The sequence below is a fragment of the Podarcis erhardii genome, assembly GCF_964252035.2.
Source record: "Podarcis erhardii genome assembly, chromosome: 14".
NCBI classification, from domain to species: Eukaryota; Metazoa; Chordata; class Lepidosauria; order Squamata; family Lacertidae; genus Podarcis; species Podarcis erhardii.
In genome coordinates this window covers 45,335,237-45,335,789 of record NC_138503.1, presented here as the reverse complement: position 1 = coordinate 45,335,789, position 553 = coordinate 45,335,237, and positions in this window count along the sequence as shown.

The window sequence follows — 553 nt, the reverse complement described above, 5'->3', positions numbered from 1 at the left end:
TCCTTGGCTTGGAAGTCTTTCATTTTTTCAGCAGTCCTTGGCTATGGGTGGAAGGTGGGAATTAGCTCATGAGATGTCATGAGCTGCACAGCTTTGCTGTGTTCTGCACATGCTTAAAATCTACACTGATGCCTTCCTTGTAAAGTGTTTGGTCCAAGGGTTATTGGTATGTCATGGGGAGGGGGAAGGAGTTGGCATTATGCTGAAGTCCAGTAGAATGTCCTTGCCTCTCTAGCCAAGATGAAAGCTACACAGCTCATGTCCCTTTAACTGATTAGTCAGAGTTGAAAAGCAAAGGTATTTAAGTTTATTATGCATTCATAGTTGGAAGTAGAGGGACACGTGTGTGTTTAAACTCATGTTACATGAAGATTATATGTACCTTTTCAGAAGCACCTTTCCACAATCCTACAACAGAACTATACTTGATTTTTGATGGTAGAATCTGCACTTTCTGAAATTTGTCATACAATTCTGGCACATAATCAAGAGTTGCCCAAACTATCTTTAAGTATTTATTTCCTATTTTAAAGGGAGATACTTTGATATTAAT